At 45.2% G+C, this 27,161-nt stretch overlaps 1 protein-coding gene across 21 annotated transcripts in view; it reads right to left on the bottom strand.

The window, feature by feature from the left end:
• Positions 1–27,161, bottom strand: part of LOC144136224 (protein turtle homolog B-like) — an 873,939-nt gene that overhangs the window by 388,822 nt on the left and 457,956 nt on the right. For 19 of the 21 annotated variants that reach the window (XM_077668373.1, XM_077668378.1, XM_077668372.1 and 16 more), the window contains one exon: positions 20,030–20,058. The exons of the other annotated variants lie outside the window; for them this stretch is intronic. The gene's annotated coding sequence lies outside the window, so the exon portion shown is untranslated. The remainder of the gene's footprint in view (positions 1–20,029; positions 20,059–27,161) is intronic. 21 annotated transcript variants of the gene reach the window in all.

Genomic DNA, 27,161 nt, shown 5'->3' on the forward strand with positions numbered 1-27,161 from the left:
AAGCCGGTTGGTTGCGAAGATGTGCAGCACCTTACGTACGCATCGTCACTGATTCTTTTCACTCAAGGTCACAGCATAAGATATAGATATATTTGAGGACACAGTGGCCCGCGCCGCAGGAAAATAAAGTGGCGTATTTCCTTTAGGCGCCATAAGATGACTATTTGCTAAGCGGCCCGAATTGGCACGTAATTGTAACCTGTCACGCGGGTAAGTGCCTTCACCTTGATGACAAGGCAGGATAGCACGGCGCGCATGGAACGTTTTCTGCACGCAAAACCGAGGCTCGCGTGATACGCCCATGGCCGTGCCGTCAAATTGTCAGCGTCATGTGCGCAATAAGCGGGTGTGATAAACGGCCATGGTCGGCCACATTAGGCGGCGCAGCCGCGTGCGTTTCACACGCGGCGCGTTTTTGCGTGCTACACACGCTCCATGCGGGCACGGCTCAGTACTGAAAGCCGTTGTCGCCCCTTGACAGTAAGTTACTGCGCGCTTGGTGTTTTGGCCATATCGCAAAAGAATATACACAATAAAAAAGCTTACCGTTGCGTTTCAAGCACCAGGCCGGCCGCACGCAAGAAACAAGCACCACCGGATAGCGACCGGTTTCTACACCAACTATACAGTTGATGCATGATTTTGCTTCTGAAGGTAAAGTTTCACCGCTCGGCTGGTAGATGACGCTGTGATCGCATGCCAGGTTGAAGCTGTGTCATTGGTACTTCTGGCCGCTGGCATAAAAAGCATTTCCTGTGTTCTCTCCTCACCTCTATTTCCTACACCGCGTTCAGGATTAGGAGACTAAACTAATTCAGAGTAAGAGCAAAGGCGGAGACACGGTAACGATTCAGTGCTTTGGTCATGCACCCCTAGTTCAAGGTTTCATCAATAGAAAAAGCGGCGGTCTTCAGAACGACTCTCTGCAACGTTGCAGTGCGAATCGTACGGAACATAAAAGGCTTATCCCAGAGGCCCCTTCGTTCAACGTCCTGTTTTATTGTGGGGAAATTATTGCAGCATAACTGTTCGGCGCTAGTTTTCAAACCAAGGGTCAACAAGGCTTCGCTTTTGCAATAATTTTTGATGCGAGGTGTAGAGAACAATGAGATTCGGCAAACGTAGCTTGAGTTCGAGCTACCGGCAAAACGCTTCCTAACAGCCCTTAATCAGCGTGTTTTCCAACTGTTTCTATAGCCTGCTTCGTGTTATATCGGATACATTTTTTGTTGCTGTTGATTGCTCAGAACAGGCATTGCTGACATCCTACAAGGCTGTTCAGATTGATGTCCGCTACTGTCATTTAGTTCCAATGCCCCGGTCAAACAATTCATTGTGAGGATATGTCCAATAGCCAGTGTGCTCATGTAATCACCATTATGCGAGGTGATCTTGTGAACGCATTGACAAAAGAAAAAAAAAGAAGGCCGCCGCCGTTTGGAAGACGTTGAAGTAACGAGCGTTAGCTGTTTTGTTTATTAGATGAAGAAAGCGAAGAAGAACGCACCCCTCGTCTCGAGAAACCGAATGTAATACCCTTGAAAACGGGGTGGATTGCCACCATGCTCGGCTACACGTGCACACACGCCGCCATGTGGAACGATCGCAGCCTAGCGCCATCTATCAGAGAAATTACGATGCACGTCTACCCCATTGTCGAGTGGCACCCCCTCAAGATAAGTCCCAAACGAAGTTTTCTTCGTCTGGGGGGTCAAGGTGGACCTAGAATTCGGCTTGCGGTGAGATATGGTAACGCTTCAATTAGTAATTGCATGTATACAATTCTTACCTATTATTTCTTGTGGTTTTATTTTTATACCGCAACCAATTGGGCTTTATTTGCCAACCAAATTCGGTATACAACTGTCCCCGGATGGGTGCCTGTTGTTGTCGGAGTATATATAGCGGAACGAATGTATACGTGTATATCGGTCCCGTAACAAGACAGTTTTCCTACCCATTTTAGTATATTTTTTGGTGAGGGGGAGAGAAAGAGATGAGAGGCCACGATCAATTTTAATTGCCGCCATCTTAGATTCAAGAAACCGAAACTATGCCGTCATTTCGTCCCCTGACGTCATACTCGCATAGTTCCACCTCTGTCCATCATATTGGACCGTAACGTCATCATTGGTACGCGGCAGGTGGTTGCGATCTACAATTCTATTGTGATGCCGCTACAACTCTCAATGCGAGATGCGCTGTCTTCTGGTTGCAGCCACAGATGGCGCTTTGATCTCGGGGTGAAGCGTGGCTCAAAAGCAGAGAGGTGACATAAGTTTTAAAGTGTAGGAAGACGTATTTTAAAGAAAATGGCGAATTTAATTAACAACTTACAGCACAGTTAAACAAAAATAAAGGAGAAAAAACTGAGCAATGTGGCAACTACCACTGCCCGTTTCAAAGGGGACGCTCCTACCTTCCATCCATCGGTAGGAGACCACTTAATCTTGAAACGTGGCGAGTAGTTGCTGCCACAGATGACGCTGTGATGAAGGGCTGTAGCAGACCCCACGAAAATCTCGAAACGTGATGAGTAAGAGCTAACGCTCTTAAAATCTTCGTCGTCCTGTACTTCACATTTGCGATGGAGGCGCTGTGTCGAAGAGTGAATCGCCATGTGACCACGCATGGCAGGCATATGACGCCCGGCTGCGCAGTTTAAGACAACAAAGGGCGTAGCTGGTGGCAAGACGGCGATATAATAGCAACAGCGCCGTGCAATTCGCGACACACAAATGGTCGTCACGCGACGGTGCCACTCTTTATGGACTTCGTTAAAACAGCGGCGCGCACCCACGTGCCTTTTTGCCTTCTTCATGCAACAGGCCGCTGGCGTATTTCATGCCGACGTGCTTCGCAGGGAAGCGCCTTCGGTAGTACGATCACCACAGTCGCTATTGTTGCCTTTCTGATTTCGCACATCATCGTTTTGGGAGCAGCTCTAACTGCGACGTGACCGTTCAAGGGCAACTGCGTAAGACAATGAATGCATTCAAGGTCTTGCGAAAGAAAGAAAGAAAGAAAGAAAGAAAGAAAGAAAGAAAGAAAGAAAGAAAGAAAGAAAGAAAGAAAGAAAGAAAGAAAGAAAGAAAAAGAGGAAGGGAGGGAAGTTTCGCGCACATTCACCTATAATTAGTCCCAGGGGTCAGCACCTACGTTATTCTCGTTGCTGACATGCTGGGCACAGCTTTTTACTCTTGGGACGACAGGAATGTAATGGGCGGTGGGGACATGCCTTTCGACGGAGGTCAAAAACTTCGCATCTCCTGACGAAAGCAAAGATGGCGTGTGCACAGAACAGCGTTCGCTGTGCGCGCAGGCATGAGAACAGTTCGTACTTACTGAAACCACTATTTTGCGTTGGAGTAGTTTTTTTTCTTTTTCATGTCTACAGGTTCCTATGTTCTGTATATTCACTGTTTAGTACATTAGTGTCTGCAGTTGTGTTAAAGTAAACTTATTCTCAACACACAGTCGCTGACGTGCACAGTAATGTTGGAATACCTCAAAAAGCAAGGATTGTATTTTGTGTTCTACCCATTGCATCGTCTTGTCATGTTACAAGGAGAAGCTGGACATGCCTTTATGGTGTCAAAAAAAAAAAACAAGCATTGAGCGGTGCATCAAAAAGAAGCAGAAAGCGCGCTTTTCTTTTTCATGCGAAAGTGCCCAGAGGAGAAAGGTAATCGAACTAATATTGCTGAAAGACTGATAGGTGACCCTCGACGTGGGTGCCGTTTGCAATGAGACTCCTTTGAACCCATCCTACAGAAGCAAAATCGCATAAACCACGCTGACACACTTGTGTCTGAAGTGCCCAAGAAGTGACAGACATATACGGCGGAAAAAAGAACATACACACTTGCTCTATTTAAGCCACCGAAAGTTTCTCTTACCGATCAATCTCGTCGTTGAATGATGCAGAATGGTCATGAATGTAGACGACAGGAAACAACTGCAATGCTGAATGCGCAGGACTTGCTGGTGTAGGTGTGGTCAGTGCAGATTTCTGAAAATATCCTTCTTGTTGCGATGGGTTTGCGAGGGGACGCGTTCTGCCGTCGCTGTCAGCATCGTGATATGTGTACCTTTTCGCGCTAACAGTTTGAAGCGAGACACCTATCGACGATAGAACCAAGCGTGGTAGAGAAGCCGCCCCTTTAGGTCAACGAAAAACTGGTGCAGCTTTCCCAACCTCAATGGGATGCAATATATCTTCCGACTCGGATCCGAGATTTGTAGCATATGTGTCCTGCACGGACGACCATGGAAACATTCGGTTTGCTTCGTTATGTATTGAAATTTCCTAAATTTCAGGCTTCCTACGTAACAAACAGAAAAATTGCTTGACAATTCTTTTTTTCACGTTAGTGCGCGCAATTGACCGCAGGAATGGGAATATCAGTATTGTAAAGACATTTAAGCTGGTTTTCTGGCTTCCTTGTGTTGCGTGTACACAACTCGTCACTGCGTTTGGCGGCACTGCGAACGAAATAATATTTCGCTTCCCTCGAGTGTGTTTTATTTGTAACATCTGTGGCGCCAACTGACTGCTGTTAGTACGAACGAAGTCGTGGCTGAACGTCGTCCGACGACACAGAGCGAAAAGGAATGGACTGGTCGTGCAATCACTACATGAACCCGGCATACAAGCTTATCCTTACAATTGCCTGCTTTTCAGCTATGGCATCTGTGACGTCACTACTTGTAATCCTCTTAACCCTATCCAGTAAAAAAAAATTACTTTGCTGCTTGCCAGAGCCACGTATCAAGTCACTCCAAGTTATCTTTATTCGCCTAGTTGACGGGCACAAAAACCTGTACTGCGGTTGTGCACCCACTGTTAGGTGTCAGTCAGCGATATTTCAAGTCAATTATTTCCTTTTAGCTCTGTTTTAAATCTCCGAAAACAACGGGGCCGGAGTACCAAAAGTGAAATGTCGGCCAAGGTCCGAATAAAAATTTACCACAAATTAGGCAGGCACATAGCCAGTAACATTAAAGAAATACACACGACGGGCCTTTATGGACGTGCACAGCTCAAATCACTGTGAACTCGTCCTACGCGTTGATATAGATAAACTGAATCAGTAAAAATAATTTTTCATTACAGAGCATGGCGTGCGCCATACACATTCATCTTTCCAGGCGTTAAGAAATTTATACCTAGTAGAAGCCGACGAAGGTCAGCCTGGAGCGTTTTTGAGAGAGAGGGCGTTCTGCGCCGCATTAGGACAGTATACTTAGCCCATCTAACAAATAGACCACCGGCTGGCATGTAGTCCCCACTTTCTTGCAGACCCGTGGCTGATGATAAATGACAGACAAGCTCATAACATTTGCTTCAGCGGCGTTTCTGCAATCGCCGTTGTCATGCTTTGGTCACACTTCATAGCAAACAGAAATTTAGCTCTGGGTAAAACTGGAATGCCGCGATAGCTACAGCTGGCCGAGTGGAACTCGCTTAGTCGAATTGCGAAGTCAGTCTTTCACCGCTTCGTTTCGCTGGGCGTTCCTTCTACGCTTCGTCCCTAGACTTGATTCACTCCCCCCCCTCACTCGGTTTCGCCGGCGCGCCGCGCCGCCGGCAGCTGCTCAGCACCACCTGACCGACCACGTGACGAACCATGCACCACGTGAGTAACCACGTGACCACGTGGCGGGCCACGGCGTCGCCACTCTGAAGACTCGAAATGCTAGCGTAACGTAGCTACCCCTACAAAAACAAATTGAGCTGCAGCTTGAACGATCACGCTTGTAGAGGAGGGCTATGCACCATCTAGCTATAAATTAGGGCCATTTGTCAGGAAACATTACACATGCCCAGCTGGCTGAAATCAGATACAGATAACAGCACGGCGCCCTTGTTATATGCCAAAATGCACCCACGTGTAATTCTAGCCTAATCGCCACTATCCCCCATTTCAAAACCCTCGGCGTGCGCACTGTGTAATATTATTCTATACGGTGAGTCTCAAACCTATCTCGCAACGTTGTTCTCGGAGCAGTTGGGGCCCGAAATAAAGGTAATTTCACGGAAAAAAAAATTAGGCACAGGTTTAACCTGGCTAAACCTAAGTAACCAAAGCGAAACTTGGAAAAGCTTGGCTAGACTTTGCTGTTGCTTGGTAGTAATCACTGACGTTTAGCCAACGTTTACGAGGTTAAAGGTTTCGCTTAGGTTACTCTCTTCGTGTCTGTGCGGCAGCCTCTCGGCTGGATGATCAGATTCGGCCTCTCGTCTTCGCAACGTCTGAGACGCAGGCAGTTCACGAGGCGTCTCGCCTGGGTCATCCATGACGAATGCTGCCGTTAAATTGTCGAGAGCTGTTGCAATCCGTTGGCACCAGCCTAGAGGCAGCGGAGGCTATCTAGACAGAGCGAGCGCACAGCTCCGGCGTAGCTGCGGTTGAGCCACGTAAGTCATGGTTGTCACGTGACTAGGCCGACTCAAGCGCTCGGTTTCGGCGTCCGCGGCAGCGGCAATTTATAAACGTAAGGGTAAGTAAAGGTAATAGAATAATTCGGAAAAAATAAACCAGCCAAAAGACGCACACAGGAAAACTGAGCAGTTTTCCTGCTCCTCAGTTTTCCTGTGTGCGTCGTTTGGCTGGTTTATTTTTTTTCTGAATACAACGCACCAGCTAGCCCAACAACGTGTGTTACTGTAATAGAATAAATTTCGGAGTCAAACCAAGGAACAGAAATATTAAAAAGAGGAAAGAGATTGCAGATGAAACCGTTCACCGATAGAATCAACGCATCCCGATATACGAACGGTATAACAAAAGCGCCAAAAATATTTGCCACATTAACAGTTACCCGCAGGAGTCAGCCCAGTTTTAAAACACTCCTTTATTTCATCACTCATGCTGCCAAATAAGTTAGCTGAAACCCGCTTTTCCGTGCCACCCTCAATTCTAGATCGCTCATTGAAGCAGTGAAGCGAACAACATAAGTCACACAAGCGCGTAGGGCCGGCTTCTGAGAATCCGCGCTCCATTTGAGTGCCGTGTTCTCGGGCGCTCAGTCCCCGCGCTTCCATTTGTCTTCGCTAACACCGACAACGCACGCCACCATGAGAAGTGAGCTCGTGTGAGCCACTGACAAAAAGCGGAACGCATCACGCTACGCAAGCCCTCGCCAGTCGTTCGTCACAGCAGTTCGAGTGGCGATGAGTAAAAGAAGCGCGCCACGGCAAAGCCTGATTGAAAACAAGGCAGCCTTATCGTGACGAGAGGCGACTTTACAGTGCACTGCAGTTTTTGCCTGCAATGAAAAGAGACAGCGACGGGAGGAATCACTGTGGGTAGCCAGCGTTTCACATCTTTGTTCTCAGGTTCCCTTTGTCAGGGTTCTCCAGGTAGCAGAGCACTAACACTCGCTTCTCGCAAACAGACTGAGGCACCATCATCATCGTCAGCCTGACTGCACCCACTGCAGGGCAAAGGCCTCTCCCATGTCTCTCCAATTAAACCGGCCCTTTGCCAGCTGCGCCCACCGTATTCACGCAAACTTCTTAGTCTCATCCGCCCACCCAACTTTCTGTCGCTCCCTGTTGCGTTTTATTTATTTTATTTTTCAGTTACCGTCTTGGCTCAGAGGGAATTATAGAGGGAAGTGATACAGTGCAAAACAAAAAAAGAAAGAAAGGAACAGGCAAAACGGAATACACGAGTGAACCGGGGATTTTTCTCGTCTGAAAAGCACACGGTAAAGCGGGGTATCAAAAGGTACTAAGTACTAACATCACATGGGAAACGTAGCTAATAAGTGGCAAAACTCGGCAATGTTTGTCGTTAAAAAAGACGAAAGTAGAACACAATATGAAACCACATAAAATACGCAATATAACTCAAGACTGTCAAACTAAAGGAGTTAGAAGAAAGAAACTTCTACGCGTTATAATGCAAAAATAGGTTTCTCCTGAATACTTCGATATTGTTTGTAAGCACCAGCGCGGCAGGCAGACGATTCCGCTCTGTTGCCGTTTTAGAAATGAATGAATACTGATAGGATGTAGTGTGGCGGGTGTGGGGAATGCCCACATTGCACGGATTATCGATGCGCAACGATGCATATGTGGATGACGTGATCAGTTCATTTTTTAGAATTGGATTGATGTGGTAGATTTTAAAGAAAAGGCACAAACGGGAAATTTTTCTGCACATCGACAAAGGTGCTATTGATAAAGTTTCTTTAATGAGTGTTATGCTCGATAGACGACCATAGTCTCCAAGAATAAAACGTGCGGACCGATTTTGGACTGCTTCGAGGGCATTGGTTAATCCGTCGGTATATGGGTCCCATACTGATGAGGCGTATTCGAGTTTAGAGCGAACAAGTGTTTTATAAAGAATTAGTTTCACAGATGACGGTGCCATAGAAAAGTTCCGCTTAATATAGCCTAGCATGCCGTTAGCGTTTGCGATAATAGAAAATGTGTTCATTCCAGGTCAGGTTCGATGTTAGAATAACGTCAAGGGACTTATAAGGTTTTACTGATGTTAGTGAAGCATGATTAAGGCAGTAAGAGGGAGGGCGTATAATTCTGGGAGTGAAAAACACATTAGTTTACATTTTGTCGAGATAAGTGTCATATTCCATGCCAAGCACCAATCGGAAATAGCATTAAGATCACCTCGAAGTACAGCTATATCGTTAGCAGTCCTTATCAACCCGGTAGACGACACAATCATCAGCAAAAAGTCGACTGAAGATTTAAGATTGTTTGGTAGATCGTTAATGTAGGTGAGAATTGAAGGAGGGCCGAGCACGGACCCCTGTGGGACACCTGAGGTTACAGGGAATGACGACGACATGTACCCATTAGCGCGCACGAACTGGGAGCGGTTTGTTAAAAAGCATTCAATCCAGGCTAGTACTTACTGGTCAATATTTAGTTTACCCATTTTATAAAGAAGTATGTGGGATACTTTATCAAAAGCTCGCCGAAAATCTAAATATATGCAATCAATTTTGAGCCCCTCATCAATTAAATAATTAATCTCAATTGTAAGCGCAACTAATTGAGTTTCGCAGGAGAAATGTTTCCTAAAACCATGCTGACAGGAAGAGAAGAATGACATCGATTCTAGAAAGCTTGCTAAGTGAGAGAAGATGACGTGTTTCATGGTATTTCACGACGTAGATGTTAAAGATATTGGTCGATAGTTAGTTTCCACGTGTTTGTCACTGGATTTATGAAGCGGAACAACGCTGCCAATCTTCCAGTCGTCAGGCAACATCCGAAGCAGAAGTGATTCTTCAAATATCTTGGATAATGCAATCCCTGAATATGTCTTCGTGCTTTTTAGCATTTTGCTACTAATATTGTCTGGGCCACAAGAAGAGGACAATTTTAAGTGATCTATTTCGTTCAGCAAACCATCATAGTAAAATATTATTGTATCCATTGGAAATTCAGAAGCGCTGTTATAGATGAGAAGAGGGGAATTAGTGTCATAAAAGAGGCTTCGGCGAAGGTCTCATTTAGAATGTTGGCGCATTCATTCGTAGACATAATTTTGAACTGTGAGTCGAGGAGTGATACTGCCGAGTTGTGTGGTTCCTTGATAATGCTCCAGAATTTTTTAGGATTGTTTCATAGGATAGATGGCAGTGTTACGTTTAAAAAAAATTGTTTCGCCTACTTCAGTGCTTTCATATGAGAACAGACGACTGTCTTTAGAGCTGACCACAGCTCCTGCTGGAATATTTTGCTTTCGATGAGAGCCTTCTCTTTCTGTTTGGGAGACGTTTCAGCGTCTGGTTGTACCAAGGGGCATGCCGATTACTAACTACAGTTTTACGAAGAATATGTAGGTTTACTAGGTCTAGAAGCTTATTTTTGATTATCATCGAGTTCTCATTAACCGATCGCTCCTCAAATTTGTCAATAAAATGGCCAAGAAAACTTCGAGAGCAAGGTTTATTGCGGAAATATTCTCTTGTAATCCAGCCAGCTACCCTTAAGGACCAGCGGTTATCTTGCCTTCGCCTTACATGCTCTGCCAAAGCCCATTTCTTCCTCTTCATTTCGATTGAGTGAAAACTTACAACTAAAAGCTGCTTAATCTTGTCTATTTTAATATTAACGGTCTTCCGTTGCACTTTACGCAGTGTTTATGGATCAGTGGGTTACACTGAAGAACAGGAAAACCAAGAAGTGAATTCCATCAAAAAATGAAATAAATTAATAGCTAAGTTTTCAGTGGGTGGCGGGAACTAATATTCGGCACCACTGGTATAAGGAATCCAGGCTGTAAAATAACGGGATGCCGATAACGACAAAAAAAGAAGAAAAAATAAAACAGAAGACACCGCAAAACCGAGAAAGGGGAAGAAAACCGGAGCAGTTCAGGTCATCTTTACCAGGGCGGGTTCTTCCCGCAGCAGACCCGCATCGGGCTTTGGTGGGCGCTGCCACCAGAGCGTACTTTATCAAGACGTTAGCATGCAGCGGGCGGGTTGAGGAGAGCCTGGCCAGCATGGCGCGCAGCCCCTTTCGCTCCTGCCGCGAGCGCGCGGGTAATTAGCCCCGTCTTTAATCGATTCGCCTGATCGATGGAGCTTGTTCCCGGACATTGAACACAACCCGCCGAAATCCCAACAAGGCACGCGGGCTTTATGGCCCCGGCGTAGCAACGGCAGCGCCAGCTTGCAGCGGTGGCTGCCTCTTCCAACCGCCTGGGCCGGCATATCGAGGCCACGAAGGGGCTTTGCTACCGCAGCGATGCGGCGCCCAAGGCCGTCCCAAAGAGAGAGAGAGAGAGGGGTGAGAAAGGGGAGGAGGAAACTGGTAATGAAAGTCAAGGATAGAGGGAGAAGGATGGTCTTTGTTTGCCAACCCTTTGTTTTAGAGGCGCTGGAACGCGGTAACATAGAGGTGGCTCTTGCGGCCTAATTTTTAGCCTTCGTGGGACAAGAACGGAGTGATTAATAACGCTGATCCTTTCGTCAAAGCCTTTATTCGCCTATTTACTTTTTTTCAGTTTAGCTCAGGCCTCAAAGAAGAGTCATCAAGAAAGGCAGCCGCTATAGGATGGGAAATATGCGCGTTTTTTATATTTCAAAGAGGAAAAGCCTTCGTAGCTGCTGCATTCTAGCAGACTTTTATTTTTCTTTCTCGTATAGGGAATAAGTATTCCACTATTTCGCCTTTCTCTCACTGGGATTGAGCAGCGACTTTCCTGATATATATATATATATATATATATATATATATATATATATATATATATATATATATATATATATATATATATATATATATATATATATATATATATATATATATATATATATATATATATATAAGAGAGTCGAAATCTCACTAATGTCCTCTTTCTGGCACTAATTGCTTCTGAAGTGCATGAAGTTGTTTTCATGTAGAGAATATTAACCAAGCTGTCAGGAAGGATACAATAAATTCGGTAACGCGAAATTTATGGCGATGCAAGTACAAAAACATGGGGGGAAGTAGTCTCACACTAGGTTCGTAAGGCTAATTGACTTTTTCTAAGATGAACAACAGAATAGCAATAGTATGTCGATTTACTAGGTGGACGCCAGCAAGCAAAGCTGTCACAAGAGCACCAACATCACCATGTATGACATGCATTTCAAGCGATTTTATGCATCAGTTGCCTCAAACATATGGGTACAGCAAATTTTTAGCCCCCATTCGGTCGTGGAAAACCGGTCTTTTGGCAAACTGCAGAAGATTTTTCTGAATTAACAAGAACAGCAACTTAATGCGGAAGACAACACCTCATATTAATTATACCCTAATTGCGAATGACGCATCAGATCCAAGGGAAATTCTAAATGTGTGTAAGAGAATATCAGTGGGTAAGTTATGTAGAAAAGGGTTGCCTCAATAAAACATGGTGCTGGGCAAGTTGGTGATTCATACTTGGAACGAAGACAGCGCAAAAAAAAAAAAACTACGCGCAGAAGAGAAGACGTGTCGTGTCCTCTTCTCTCGGTGGTAGCTTTTTATCACTTTATTTCTTCCAAGTAGGAAAAAAAGAATTGCATACAAAACACAGTGATCGGGTCTCCAGAGAACTTCGGCCTGTTTTGGCATGACCGTAAAGTATCCATTCGTACTTCAGCCAATGCTGCTGATATTTTTGCAGAAGTAAAATACAGCATGGAAACGACCGAAGCGTCACCGTAACGGGTCCAAAAGCTCTGCGTCAGCGATATATATAACTGTGCTCTCTCTGTGAGAGAAATGGCGTCACTATTTTGTCGTTGTAGCATGGACTACCTGGGTCATGATGAAAGGCTGTTATTTCGCCACGCGCGCGCTCTAAAAGAACTCTTGAGTAAACAGAGCATACCAGCTCGCGAGTATAAATCTCTGACTGTAGCCCTTGCTCTCTTGGCAAAAGTCGCGCTGACTAAGCTGATGTCTCATCTGCTAATGTCTATTTTTTCCAGCGCGTCGTGTTCGTCACCGCGTGATCAGTTCACTGCTCATACCCAACAATCTAGTCCATGTCTTTCGCACTGCGTTTGTATCACGGTTCGTCAAAATGTTAAGATCGCCTCATGCTTGTTCATTTTCAGTTGAAGGCTGGCATTCTCATCCAACTCCTCTAAGAATAGTCGACCAGTCTGCAAAGTTAATATTGTCAGTATAGCATGGCATGACAATTTAAGCCTTGACTATGCAAGGTCGGCGCCGCTTTAGGAACAGGTTTAGTTTAGGAAGGCTAGTTATCGTTTCATCAGCAACCTCTGCGACTACCTCAGCGCAACGGTACTTCACTCCTTTCAACTTTCAATCTGCCGCATTTCTCCCCCTTTCTACAACTTATGCCTCATGGCACACTTTTCGAATAATAAAAAAATATTTTCTTCTTCTTTAAATATTTTTGCTTATGAGCTGTGCACTTGCGGAGTTTCATACCGTAGCCAAAAATCCTTTTGCCAGATAATAATAATAATAATAATAATAATAATAATAATGATAATAATAATAATAATAATAATAATAATAATAATAATAATTAATAATAATAATAATAATAATAATAATAATAATAATAATAATAATAATAATAATAATAATAATAATAATAATAATAATAATAATAATTGATTTTTGGGGAAGGAAATGGCGCAGTATCTGTCTCACATATCGTTGGACACCTGAACTGCGCGTAGGAAAGGGATAAAGGAGAGAGTGAAAGAAGAAAGGGAAGAGAGAGGTTGCCGTAGTGGAGGGCTCCGGAATAATTTCGACCACCTGGGATCTTTAACGTGAACTGACATGGCACAGCCCCACGGCTCCTTAGCGTTTTGCCTCAATAAAACCGCAGCCGCCGCGGTCGGGTTCGAACCCGAGAACTCCGGATCAGTAGCCGAGCGCCCTAACTACTGAGCCACCGCGGCGGGTTACAGATGCAAAAAAGCTGCATTTCCAGCATTTCTTCCCTGCAACAGTTTGAAATGTCCAGCAATACGAGGAATTTTCAGTCTCTACAATTCTACAGAAGCCCATGGAGATTCTCTTTTCGCCAAGTTATACTCCTAAATCTCCCTGAAAATGGGAAAATACTCCTAAATCTCCCTGAAAATGGGAAAAATCGCAAGTCGAACACCACTAGCTGCGCAACAGCCGGCTTCTATCAAAATGCTCTGCTTGTAGTACACAAACTCTGTAAAGCGTGCTTTGCATGGAGCACTTTCGTGCTCAAGGTAAAGCAAACTTCACGAATACGGGTAGATTTTCTGAAAAGTGCACCACGGTTCAAACAATGCGAAGAACATGAAGACGCAGCGCATGGAGCATGCAAAATGTAAATTGACAATTACGTCGTATATTAGACATTTTAAGCGTAGATTTTTTTTAGTTATAAATTTTGAAGTAACAAAAGTAGCAACGATCATCCTAAAAAATAGCTCTAGGAATGCCAACAGATATATACGCAGCTACCACAAGGCATTCGCATAGCTACGTAATGTTTGTTGTTCATTTGTTGTAAAAAGTTTATGATTAAATATTACATGACTGCAATGTGTATTTTGCATCTACTCAATGCATTTCTAACCGCTTCTCATTATATGCCCGCTTTGTGGTCGCGGGAATTTATGTTTAGACGCGTAATCGCTTTTACACTGCACTACATGTAGACCACCAGATAGATGCATCAGTTCCGTGATTTGCTGGGTGTGTCGGATTAGTTGCGAGAACGAAATCGTCTGAATCAACGCCCGTGACGGATTGCTCATAGTTCACGACAATGACCTTGAATCTGTCAGCAAGAACGATTCATGAACAACGATTGAAACCGGTGACGGGGGACTTTATCAGTTTCGTTCTTTCCCTGAGATGCTTTTCGTCAAGTATTGCCACGTCTTCTGGCGGTTGCATGCCCCCTCTCCCACCCCTCCCCGCAATAACGATGAAGATAACCGGGGGAGCGAAGCATGGGTTGCTTGCCCAACCGAGTCACGTGATTACGGGAGACTGCGTACCCTACTTGGCGACAGCGAGGGTAGTACGACGTGCCAGGCACGGGCTTTGGCTCTCTCCATCGCACGTGCATCTCAGCGCCGCACCTGCGCTAGAGCTCTCTCTCTCGCACTGCCAACCTCGTCCTCCTTGGACGCTTGGAGGATCACGCCGACTACAGGATTCATAGAGACCTTTGAGTTAACAGCTCACGCTGTAAATGGTCATCGCATTTCGAAGTGACAAAGAAAGAAATATCCTTGCTCAGACGGTTTCATTACGACCACACGCTTCACCAAAATTTTGTTCCCATAGCAAGCAAAACAGCAGAAAAATCGTAAAGGAGACGCCACTGCTGGACAGCAGACACGCGTACGTGATACGACCTCTCGGCAAAATTCAGACAGTAAAGCAATGCACAAAGTTTGCAAATATTATCTCGGGGCCTTCCTTGTTTTTCTCAAGCGCATACCACTTTGCTAGGTGTTAACTAGCTGATGAAAGCTCAAACATTGCGAGGCTTTGGGTTGCCTAACTTTTCTAAAAGGTGGTACTGCTCGCGCACGTGCGTCATCGTGTGGCGGCATAGTTTTTTAGTGTTATGTGTTTTTTTCTATGCGTCTTTAACTCATCAGAGCAAAGGCGAGAAGGCGCCTTCTGTATCGCGTACTTTTCTTCGGCCCATTCGGTTGCGCGTATTTTTTTCTATTCTAAAACGTCATAAATCGGAAAACAATACTAACGCCTGCCATTGAACGCCCAAATTTTACTCTCATAGGTAGGGCCAAAATTAAAAACACAATTTGTTCGAACCTACCGAGGATATACTAGTAACAAGCGACATAACAACAGGTCTCCCCAAGAAGCAAAAAAATTCTCTTCCGTTACAGGTACTCCAGCACCTTGAGCCACAGAAATGCACAGAACTTTTTCGTCTCTTTAATACATCTGGGCTCTTGAGCGATTTCTTGTCTGGCCCTGAGTTTTATAGTATATTAAAAAGCATGCTATTACTCAAACGTACGCTTATATTTATGTACACTTTTGCGCATTTTCTTTGTATCGTGCGCTCGGACGTATGTGCAGAGGAGCACCCAGAAGAACGTGTGTCGCACCTTTGTATGCGTGTGCCTGCACATTTATATGATCTCGAAGCCAATGTGGATAGACATTTCACCAGCGTGGATTAAACACTTAAAGTTTTATCCTTCAAGAAGAGACGGTTGCATAGTGAGAACGTCTGGGTAATAAAAATTCTAAGAGTTTTAAAATTTCTCTTTATGCAGGTAGACAAAGTGATCAAGGTCACAAACGATGCTAAAAATTGTGCATGTCAAAATGCTGTCCAGCAAAAATTGAAAAACAATATATTTTTCGTCGTGCCTTTCACGAAGATTGCCTGTTCTTCCCTGGCGGCTTTTACTAAGCTGTCTCTGTCATATGAAGAAGTTACCAAGCCTTCACTGTGTTGTTATGAAACTGGTGCATTTGGCAGCGACTACAAATTCTTGCTGAGGCCTCTAATCAGACACATACCGCAGTATGTTTACACGCTGATATTTCGTGCACAGATTGGAAACGCACACTGCAGACGACTCATTTTTATTCTTCGATAAAACTCACAGGAAGGTTAAAGGTAGTAACGCGAATGTTTCAGCGGTAGCTGCGGTGTGACATTTTTTTTTTACCTATGTATTGTTTTTCACTGCCCCACCTCCTTTGTAATGGGAAAGCCCTGAGAGTAAAATAAATGAAATGAAATGAATATTTCGCAACATAACACAAAAGTCAGACAGCCGAAGGTGAATCTGGAATCGCCCAAGACTGCACTGATACTGTGCAGAGGGTATCGATGCATTTCGAACCTACCAACTCCCGCAACCTAGGTGCACGTCCAGGACACTATGCCACCCATCACATCCTACCCTCTCTCCCTCGTCTTCTTTTTAGAAAGGGATTTCCTACTTTCACTCATATTACATGGACATGTCCATATAAACCCAACCATTTTAAGCTGCCTGATGAGGCCTTGAAGCAGTGGGAGGTAAAGCTGGCCAGCGCCTCCCTGGAAAACTGCGAGGAACTGCTCACCGTAGCCAAAAAGTGAGCAGAAGCTACTGGGTCCCAAAACAGTTTGAACAACTACTTCTGCCAATAAATGTTTATTCAAAAATTCATCCTCCAACTGGGTGGCCGCGGTGGCTCAGTGGTTATGGCGTTCGGCTGCTGACCCGGAAGACACGAGTTCAATCTCGGCCGCTGCAGTCGAATTAGGAATTAAGTGGTCGAAATTTCCGGACTCCTTCATTACGGCGTCCCTCATTGCCTGAGTAGTTTTGAAACATAAAGCCCTACAAAACCCTTTATAATCATTCTCTAACTTGCCGCCGAATCCTCCCACGCTCTACCACATTTACTGTGCATCCTCCCCTATAAAAATGGAGAGGAGGATTTCCCGCTCTTCCACTTTGCAACTTGCCAACCGACCCAAGCAGCAGGCGATGTGCGGCCACTGTGAGTCCCACTTGTCCAAGTACGGATGGGGCAACCCCCAATACCTACGTTGGGCCCCTATATGGGTAGATGGGCAAGACCAAATTGGGCTTGCCACTTTTGGTGCTACATGCGTCCCATATCAGCGCTAACTGAGACCAATTTATGTATCCACCCCAGATCGGTCCCTTGTAGGGAATTTGAAGGCAGATGCCAGATAAATGTGAGCTGTATGTCAAAAAAACCTCATCAAACCAGAATGAGGCAGCCCACAATAAACCGCCGTGGGTTCCACATCGGCCGTGGTAGAGATGGAAAACAGGGGTGCCCACCTGCTGCCTACATTGGTCCTTTGTCAGTTATTTGAAGGCAGGCGCAAAACAAAACTGTTCTCTATCCGCGAAAAACGTCGCCGAGACCAAAAGGGCCTGCCCGCATAGAACCGCTACAGGTCCGAAATGGGCCGCTGGGGGGTACAAAAGACGCGTGCCCATGTGCTGCCTGCAGCTGTCTTGTCGGGGATTCGAGGGCTGATGGAACATAAATGCGGGCTCTATGCAGGAGGAGAGGTGACAAGCCTACATTAGGCTGCCCATGCAATGGCGCGGCGGGTCCCACATTGACCGTAGCTGGGCTGTGAACATTGATTCGGCTACAGGCTATCGCGCATGAATTCTTTCTTTTCCCTCATTTTTGTTATACAAGCTTATGACCTGCTCTTATAGATGATTTTTATATAAAATCTGAGAATATTTACTCGATTACAAAAATTACTAGGTTACAACACTTGCACTCACGTAAATTCTGCACAGTAATCTGAACATGCTCAGCAATAACTGTGCCACCTGAAGAGGTTTAAATGGACATTACACGGCTCTCCAAACCATTAGGTTTCGAAACACACATACGTGGGCTGCCAGCGCAACATGTAGTCGGTGCGGGCAGCCCATATGCCCTAATACATTGAGCTACTTGGATCGGGCTGACATAAAAAAAATAGTGTTTGATTTTGGAGCCTGAGAGTCCGGTGGGAGCAACTGGGTCTGGGGCTGCAGATCAAACACAATTTTTGGTCCTCATGACCTGCCCACACCTGTCCAAAGTACGACCGATGGGGGAGCTGGGTGGGCTGCCCGCATTGCGCATTGCAGCCCAACTGAGGTAAGCTCACAAGGGCTCCCTACATCGGTCCCATCCAAAATGGGACCTACCGGATGATTGTAAGCCCACTTGAGACCTATGTGGGCCCCCGTTGCAGAACCCACATTGAGCCGACAGGAGCCCGCCTGCATTGCCCATATCAGACCTACAGAGGCCCTCACTTCGAGCCCACTTCGTCGACGATGCTGCACAACGATGGCGCGAAACTCAGGAACGAGCTAAACACAGCTAACGCGCTAAAAGCGGAAAAAATAAGAAAATTAACAAGAACAAGAAAGGAAAGCAAAGCCAGAAGTAGTAGTTACCATGCTCAGAGAATCTTCCGCTTTATGAGCCTGAACTCTAAGGTATGAACCTTTAATACATAAAATAATGGTGTTGGCTGCCTAAAAATAAAACATGTTCATGAGCGCATGAGTGAAAAATAAACGGCAGAAATTAAACAAATATTTTTTAATGTCCGAAAATAATATCCTCACCTGTTGCGAACCCCTCTTCAGAGGACATGATATTTCGAAGTTCTATTTTGGGGCGCCATTTTCCTGTTCCCCACCAGCCAAATACAACGTGGCTGCAAACGAAAGCCGTGCCACGCCTCGTCTTTACACAAAACAACGTAAAAAAACTTTCGGAGATTGCTTTACATTTCGTTCTTTGTGTCGCGAGCCGCTGCTGCCGCATGTTGTCTCGTATTCGGCTCACTTTTGTTTGAAAGAGCCCTGACCCAGAGAGGTGACAATACCCAACATAATGCGCAGATTTCCAGCACTGAGTCAGAGTTCCTCTCTGTCTCCCTCGAACCTCTCCGCCTGTCCACGCTCCGTTATTGCCCTTCGTGAATCTGTGCCTTACATTCGCTATCTTTCTCCGCTCTGGACACTGTTGTTCCCGGAAACAAAGGCCCGTATGTGCGCCATTTTACTCTGCTTAAAAAGAAGCAAAATGCTGGAAGCCGGAGGCATGCGCGGAAGAACTCGGAGCCCGAACAAAGCAGGGAGGCTTCTCGCAAAGAAAATGGCGGCTACAAAAGCGTCAACAAGACGGCGCCGCCGACGCATGCTGTGTGGCCTTGTATTCTTCCAAATGTCTCTGGAAATCTTGTCAGTGGGAAGTAATTGTCGGAGCACTAATTAAATCAATTGTTGGGAATTGCTTTCTTTCTTAACGCGCCGCGTCGCGCACCGTTGTGACGCCCGCTAGCTCCACCAGTTCGCCTTGCATGTGTCGCTGTAAATGTCTCATTTCCTTTGACATAGTGTATCTTGTTAAGTTCGTTCTCCTGCTGGTGAGAGAGTCACAGCAATGAAAGATGAGAGCGAGAAAAATGGGTTAAAAAGAAAAGAGGGCGGGGTGCCCTGACAGATATTTTCTTGTTCGCTTGATTGCCGCAACATTCGTAACACTAGCTCTTGTGTACATCCATTCTTGCGAGCACTGAAGTGATACCGCCTAGAAGCACTAAATAGCAATGAAATTTGCAACGTACCGAACAAAACGGCTCAAAAGGAAAAGTAGGCTGGGACAAGGAGGCGGGGCAAGGGCCGTTACTTGGCAACTCTGTGTTCGGGATGCTTTAAAACAGGCTCAGGGATGCGGCTACTCCGGTCCTAGGTCTTATTATAGCTGAGCTGGGGCAGAAGTGATTAATGGATCTCAGTGTTTTCGTTTGATTTTGTTAAATAGCTGTCAAAGAATTTCAGCGCAGCTGACGTTCATGTGCCACATGTCCACATTTTCCCCTCACGGTTCATACAAGATTACTTCAGCACCTGAACTAATATTAGACAAGCACCAAAGCGGAAGCAACCTTCTGATCCTGCGCGATATGTGCAATTCTTTTTTTCCCCGCAAATACCACTCAATACCATTTTCTTGAAATAAGTTTTCTATGACGATACATACCTTTGCAGTATTGATGGACTGCATCATTCCTGTAAGTAAACAAAAAGACAACAATTAGGTGAAATTAATTTCGGTACCCTCCGCTGACATACGTATTTTGGAATTCTGGTAATATGCACATGTATACACCGGGAAAAACATCGTAGATAAAGGCAGTGTATTTGTGCTTAATGTTGCGAAAGGTCTCCATGTAATACTTGCACGAATAAGAAATTGTTCTTATTTTTGATATCTGCCGTTTAGTAAGCTTTAGGAAGAACCTGGATTAGCGTAACCACTGCTGTCGTGCATAAAGAAGCGAAAGATGCTAATGAAATGAGTCTTACAAACATCGCCTGCATGCACAAGTCAACAGCCAAGTTGATATCAAAATGGTAAAAACGCGACAAAAGTTGAGCCTATTAGCTTTTTTTCTTAAACACAGGCAAGCAAGTTTTTTATTATTACCTATGAAGTAAACTAGTAAATATTTATCATGGCTGTAACAAAGCAATTTTGCACATTTTTTATTAAAGAAGTGACTATTGTGGAGCAAGGAAATTGCGACTTTTTCACATTACAACATTACGGTAAGTACAATATATATAACGTACACGTTTATTCCCCGTAAACTTTTACGCAATAACAGTGTTTTTTATCCTTCTGTCAAGTCTAAATTATTGACAAACTTAAATGAAAGTGAAAAACTGAGGCAGTACACGTGTGAACCGATGAGAGCGGAACTAACGCATGGGAAGAAAGTTGTAGTCAAACACAATGCTTGTCGGAAAAAAAAAGTACGAGTTTCTTCCTGCATGGAACTTTGCGCCAAGTATCGTAGCTAAATGGACATGTTTGATTAACCTCTTCTTCTTCTTGGTTTAGTTCATATCGGTCGCCCGATTTTGTCTCCACCCTTCCTCGTCCCTGTGACTCCTTACAACCGAATCAGCAACGAGACCGTTGCCCAGTTTTGCGTGTGTTGCGTAATAAGCAATAAAGAAAGAAATAAAAATAAAAAAATAGAAAAAATACATGCATATATAAAAAAGCTTCCAATAGACGAAGTAATAAACATGCAAGCATGGAAAGGGGTCAGCGAAAAATGGACAAAATAAAGGTTTGGAGAAATAAACATTTCTCACGCGAGTTCAAGCAAGTCAAAGCCACGAGATAAAAAATAACAATAGTAAAATCTAATGTCTTTTCGTCGCCTATCGTAATATTATTCATGTTCGCACTAGATTCATTCGCAAGTTTTCTTTAGCGGCTTCCAACACAAATTCCTCCACTAACTCATTAACAACCAGAAAACACAACAGCGCTTTCCGGACAATATCTGCTACAGTTCTAAACACTTTTCTGTAGGATTACTGTCTTGTGTTCCCGCCACAGCAAGCTGCATTTGTGCTTCAAAAACAAGCGTTCGATAACGCGGCATTACGAATCGGCTGGAGGCTTTGTTGCGTTCGTAGTAGCAAGTTCGAATACGACAGTGGCTCTCGCATTTCATGGCAGAGTGATGGCATTTTGCTACATCACTGTATTTGAGTGATGGGGTAAAAGCGGGGGATACGTGACCAAAATCTAGCTAGTTTGATGCTTTCCTGAAACGTAAATTATTAGTAACCTGTCAAAATTACTACCCATTCGCCAACGAGATAAGAAACTCGACCAACAGTAAAATATAAAAGAAAGATATAGGACGACGTTAAAAGCGGCAGATTTACTTATACTTGTTTTGACTGGTGCAGGGGTGCGTATTATGAATACGTCAGTAGCAATATGTTATCCAGTGGTCAGAGGCGTCAAAGCTGGTAGCTTAAGGATGCGTGGATAAGTAATCTGAGCTGTTTCCCGTGGTTCAGGCGAGCACATATCAAGATGCACAAACTAATCTGAGAATGCACAATGTATTTTGGAGAAGCACCCAAGAAGAGCAGATTTCAATTCGAGAATGATTTCTCATTAGCATAAACCTGCGCGCAGTTATAGTTTGTAGCTGTCTGGCTGCGCTCACGTAAATGGTAATCAGGAATTCCTTTCTAATAGTAAGGTGAACTTGCTCGTAGACCACAACGACTACCTAATTCCTCGAGTCTGTTGTGTCAATAACGCAGCTTTTTTCGGGTCCGATGAAACGCACAAGCGAATAAACCTCCATTCAAAAAGTATTCATGGAAACACTGTTCTTGTTCTCATTATAGCAAATAAACCAAATTTAATGGTTCGCGACCATCGATAAAGGTGCAAGCCTTGCAATACTAAGTTCGGAGGCGTAATATATGTCATCTGGCTTGGATAAAAGAACATAAAAAAAAACAACGTGAACAATTTGGCCAAGTACCTTTCAGGATGTAGCACAGTGTAATCACAATTTATATATGAATGTCTTGTGGCACCCAGGGAGTAAAAACAGGACACTTCATTTTAAAACTAAGTTCAAAAAGGCAATATTAAAGACATCGGTGAGGCACGACATCTGAAATTTAAAGGACTGTCAAGTTTATGGCTCGCGTCTGCCCTGCTTTCGGGGATATGAATATCACAGACTCCTTTGCTTCGTACTTTGCCATTTTTTTCTTTGACAGATAGCTTTCTTGCTGGTGCCGGCGTGCACACTTCATTAAAGGAAGCAGTTTCTCATTCACTTTAGCGTCAGCTACAGAAAACACACTCCGCACATACCACGTCCGCAGCGTTTCTATGGAGGCGAAAAGCAAAGGCGCCCGTGTCCTGTGCGATGTCAGTGCACGTTAAAGATCACCATGTGGTCGAAATTATTCCGAAGCCCTCCACTGCGGCACCTTTCTTCCTTTCTTCTCTCAGTCCGCCCTTCATCCCTTCCCTTACGGCGCGGTTCAGGTGTCCGCCGAGATGTGAGACAGATACTGCGCCATTTCCTTTCCCCAAAAACCAATTTTCAATTTTCAGTCATGTGATCAAAGCTAAGAAGCACACATATGAACTTCCGCCAGAAGTTCACCGAGGAGTTCCTCGGAGATCTTTAAATAAACACATACATGTCGAACATTCTATTCAATTCTAGATAGTGTATTCTGTAGCTCACAATTTGCAACACTGGACTGATAGAAAGACAAACAAAACATATATAAAGAGAAAAATTAACAAAGGGCAAAGCTCAATGAAACCCGAAATGCGCCAACGAAACGAACATTAACAAACCTTTACATTAATCAGGTAAACGGCTGTTCAGAAGTCGGGCACCAAAGTTAAAGAAAAAAGATGACACCGCTACTAGGCTAAACTGTTTAGCAAAAACGCAATGGCACGCGAGCGGAGAAGTCTTCAGTAATGCAAAAGAAAAGAATGACATGACGTTGTGTCTTAGAAGAAACAAACCTGAATGAATAAAACAGTCACGCGGGTTTCCCGCGCTCCGCGCCCGTACGTGACTACAGGAGCCGAGCTTTACGACCAACTAGGAGAAAACCACGCGAGTTTTAAAAACCCACTGAAAAGCGCGGCTGCCAGAAAGGAGGGTGGCCGGGGACGTGAGAAGATGGGCCAGTGGAAGCGAAGCGCGAAGGCGAACTGCGAATTAGAATTGAGAAGCAAACAGCTACACTCCGGGTTCTCTTTTGGTGCATTCTCCTGCCCCCTCGTGTCAGCCGCTTTTTTGGGGCCGCTTCGGGAGCATCCTCCTTGCTGTCTCTGCCGCCTCGTGGGCAACCGAGCCGCCCCGAATTTGCGATGTTCTGCAACGGCTGTTTCTCGGGAGAGAAAAAGGAAGAAAATGTGCGAACAATGCTCCTCTCGCGTTTTCACCGTGGCGCCCTCTAAGGCCGTCGCCGCACGCCAGCAGCGAAAGAAGAGACGAACAGCACCCTATTGAAAGCAGGGACTCGCGAGCACGTCTTTGCCGAAAACAGGGGGCAGAATGGCCGTGTAGGGAAGTGGGAGGGGAAAAGAGGGGGCAGAATTTGGAGACTCGGGAAAACCGACAAGACAGAGCGATACGTGAAAGAAAAAGAAACATAATAAACACTGCTGCGACACAGCGCCCCCATTCCACTCCGCGCCAACCTCTTCTTCCGCCTCCTTAGCTGTGCATTAGAAATTGGAAAGCGAACGAGAGAAACAGAAGGACACGTTTCAGGAACAAAAGAGCGAGAACGGCAGAAAGATCGTCAGGAGAGAAAAGGTGTATTTAGAGCCAGGAGGCGGCGATTTCACGTTCCTTCCCCAAACCAGGCCGCGGGTAGGGAAAGGAAAAGGAGCCGCCAAACTTGTGTAACATAGAAAATAAAAAGAGGAAGAACAAGGAATCGCGAGTCCTTCACAAACAAGGCGGAGGATTGGACGGTTCCCCATAAAAACACAGTGGAGAACGAACAGCCCGTGGGAATACTCCGAGTGGAATGAACGACGATGACGACGACGGCCAACCCCGGCGCTGCTGTGATATGGTATAAAGAATCGAAAGCCAAACGACGAGGCCACGAAAGCGAAGCACGAGAGCACTTTTCGACATTTCCTTTTCCCTCTCTCCTCTTCCCTCGCCGAGAACTGCGGAACAGAGGAAAGACGTCTGGCTAAACCTAGCGGAAAGCGGCAGCAGCCGCGCACAGCTCGACATGCGGGGAAGAACGCGCGGCGTCGAAGCGCGAAACGCGGCAGCGAAAGCTTGAGCTGGGCAGAGAAGGAGGTAGATGGTGCGAAACCCGGGTAAAGGGGTAAAGTGAGCGAGAGGAAAACGACAGCTCGATCCTTCGCCACCGACTCGGATCAAAGCTCTTGAGGAGGAGAACACAAGTAACATGTGGCTCCCGAGAAAAAAAAAATAGAGAGTGAAAGGACACAGAGTAAGCAACGGAAAACGCAAATGTAATTCGAACTGAGTTGTTCGTGTCTCGAACCGAATCGACTCTGTCCCACGGGAATGCCACTGCGCTGATGTGGACCCGCTGGCCCGAGTGCTCCCGCCTCAATCATGGCCCTCTTTTTCTCCACGACCTAAGCTGCTAGTAGGCTTCGGAGAGCCTACATTTAGCTTACGCTTTTCTTTTCCCCGCGTTCTTCACATACCTGCGGTAGTGAATCGGTGTGATGGCTTTATTTGGAACGCCGTGGGCGCTGTCGTGGGCGCTGAAGCGCGATGGAAGGTAACCTGCCCAGATGTATTCCGGAAGTGGGACTAAACAGCGTAAATTCGTGTTGATACTTTCCTTCCTACACTTTTAACACCTTGTACTTGGATATACCTGCATATTCATTTCTCGATTATGTCTCATCAAAAACAATTTCGTTGTGATAACAGTACACACAGGATATAACTGTCCTGCACAAATTTTTTCCTTTCTTCAGTTGCTTTATTTTTCGTCAGCATGAAGTAGAAAATGTAACTTTCCGTGGCATTTCATATGTAGCCGTTGCCTGTTCCAGCACCGCGGCATTTTCTCGCATTTTATGGGAAAAAAAAAGGTTTCCATCCTTTGTTTCGACTTCTCATCTGACTGTATGAATTTCGAATGCTCTAAAGTAGGATAATACGCTTCTTCATACGACAATAGCTCTGCAGGAGCTGTTCACATTCCTAAATTCACTACATGAGGAACTCACTGCGCTTATCTTTAGTGATTCCAGTCTATGGTTCTTATTGAGAAAATTACGCAGAGCTATTTAGCGGCTTAGCAACGTAATCAGAGAAAGCTGTTATAGCTTTGGTTTAGACATTTAACTGCCTTTAGCCGTGAACCTACAGCGCCAACCGTAACAGAAAGCCTAGCCATGCTCGTGCAAATAAGCGAAACCTGACCTAGCCGTACGTCGCCTCCCACCCCTCTCTTTCTTCCCTCTCGCACCTGCCCTCTCCATCCTCTCCACCAAATGTGGACAGGCAGATTTTCTTCTATCCACTTTAGCACCTGCTAGCCGTGGCAGGTGGCTGCTACTTGGTACGTTGGCAAGTGGAAAACGATTTTAGCTGTAATTTAATTAAATAAATGAAATTAAATTCCTCTAAATAAGTGAACAAGCCTGACTAAGTAATTAAGATTATACCGCTTACGCTGTATATTTGATGGTAGAAGGCTATAACCGAAGCTATAGCAGTTTTCACTCAAAACTGAACATTTGGAGTACATTTACTGCAAAAACAGTGCTACTACTCTACCCCCTCCCCCCTCCCCCCCCCCCCCCCCCCCCCGCAAGAAGTCTGTTGAAGTGTAGCCTACAGAGCAGACGACGACCCTCCTCCCTCTAACTACCACCATCGAGAAGCACCGCTCACAAGCCAGCTTCGCGCCAGTTCCCCGTAGACAGTGGGTCGCCATCCTTCCGCCGCCCCAGTCCACCCTCGGCTACCTTCCCTCCTCCACAAGACTTCCGACGATTAGAAGCCCACACAGCAGCGGAACGAAATATCGATGGCGAAATTGAATACGTAGACGCAGTGGCAAAGCTAGCTGCCCTCCAGCAAGAGTACGTGTCCTGCCTCCCCCCTTACCAACTGCCACCCTGGGCCCACCTCTGCCCGCGATCACCCAGAACATTTCTGTCACGTGTGTGAAGCCTCGGCTTAAAGTGAATTCATTCAGCAGCGTAAAAGCACCAAAGAAATCATCGAGGGTAAATCCAACTGTTTTCGCTGAATTGTACCACTAGATGTCTGATCGCGGCGCAATTTTTGCCAGCAATGCATTACTGCTTCGCTTTGGAAGATATCACCATGAGAAGGCCGACTGAGCAAAGTTACCTCTTGGCTTGCTTTTTTAAGAGTTAGGTGTGCCTATGCTTCGTTTCTGAAAAGGCATGCTCATTCTTATCTATTGATTTTGACAGATTGACACTCAAACTGCTTATGCCATCCGGTTTTCGGAAATACCTTAAGTCGTGACTTAATCTGAAGCAATTACAGTATTCCCTGGTAGTTTAAATTTAATTCATTTCAAAATAGCTGGCGGTCTGCGCTGCTGAAAATGAATGGAATAAAATAACGCGCAATATTTGCCATGTGCCTACAAAAGCCACAAATGTGAGATTATAGAGGGGGTCGGAACAACTGAGACTGGATGTGGAATGGCGCCATAAACACATAGAAATTAAGCTCTTCAATCATCAACCAAGCTATAATCTGAGAAGGTTCTCCGGTAGAACGTATTTTTCATCGAATGTTAAGGGCCTTACTTAT

The sequence above is a fragment of the Amblyomma americanum genome, chromosome 6 (assembly GCF_052857255.1).
Source record: "Amblyomma americanum isolate KBUSLIRL-KWMA chromosome 6, ASM5285725v1, whole genome shotgun sequence".
Taxonomy (NCBI): domain Eukaryota; kingdom Metazoa; phylum Arthropoda; class Arachnida; order Ixodida; family Ixodidae; genus Amblyomma; species Amblyomma americanum.